Below are 1,037 nucleotides of genomic sequence, written 5' to 3' on the forward strand. Positions count from 1 at the left end.
CTTGGCAGCTTATATCTTTCCTAGGGCAAAATGGTTTTTTGTTTTGTTTTGTTTTGTTTGGCAACAGAAAAAGTATTATCTTTCAATTGAAAATTTAAAAATTATTGTGAAAATTTGAAACTAAATAGATCTTAGTATGTGTGGGTAAATATACCAATATTTCCCTTTCTCTTTATGGGATGGTTCAAGGTTTAAGTGTATTTATTTTTAGATCACAAAGAACATTCACTTTGAATTTCAGTCTGCTTTTTGCAAGCGTTTTTTTAATTTAAATCACTGTAATTCTTATGTGCCTGCCTCTGCCTCCCAAGTGTTAGGATTAAAGGTGTGCACCACCCCCTGGCTATGGGCTCCTTAGAACAGTTATTCTCATAGGGTTGTCCTGGTTCTCTATTTCTTCTTATTCTTTTTTTTTTTTTTCTGTTATGGAAAAAGTGTTTATTTTGAAATTATTTTAATTTAGAAATAGAAAACCTCATAGGAAGGAGGAAAGAAACAAGAACCACAAAGCATCCAGGCAACAACGTTTCACTTCATGATCGTGTCACCCCCTCACTGTTCACTCATCCCGTGGTGAGAAAGGACTCAGCCACCCACAGTAATGTTATTAATAGGGATATGGATCAGTTTCATGAGGAAGCCAATGAATCCCATGATTGCAAATCCTACCACTGTGGCCATGAGAGCTTCTGGAATTCCCTTCTGTCCGGTTTGGCGCATAGTTTAACCAGCCGAACTGAGTCCTTTACAAACTGCCCACTTGGCTCGACAAAGTTCATTACCTGTTCCATGTTTGTGGGACGGCGTCTTGAGAGGGTAGAGACACCTAGCTTAGGAGAGAATTTCCCCTTATTTCAGCATTAGGGTTAAACTTTCAAGTTTTTCCAATTTTTTTTTTAAAAACTATTTCTTTTTTTTTTTTTTGGTTTTTCGAGACAGGGTTTCTCTGTGCAGCCCTGGCTGTCCTGAAACTCACTTTGTAGACCAGGCTGGCCTCGAACTCAGAAATCCGCCTGCCTCTGCCTCCCGAGTGCTGG

The 1,037-nt window shown here is 38.9% G+C and overlaps 1 pseudogene; it reads right to left on the reverse strand.

The window, feature by feature from the left end:
* Positions 1-585: 585 nt before the first annotated feature.
* LOC110302524 lies at positions 586-791 on the reverse strand (annotated as a pseudogene).
* Positions 792-1,037: the final 246 nt, after the last annotated feature.

This window comes from Mus caroli, chromosome 9 (assembly GCF_900094665.2).
Source record: "Mus caroli chromosome 9, CAROLI_EIJ_v1.1, whole genome shotgun sequence".
Classification (NCBI taxonomy): Eukaryota; Metazoa; Chordata; class Mammalia; order Rodentia; family Muridae; genus Mus; species Mus caroli.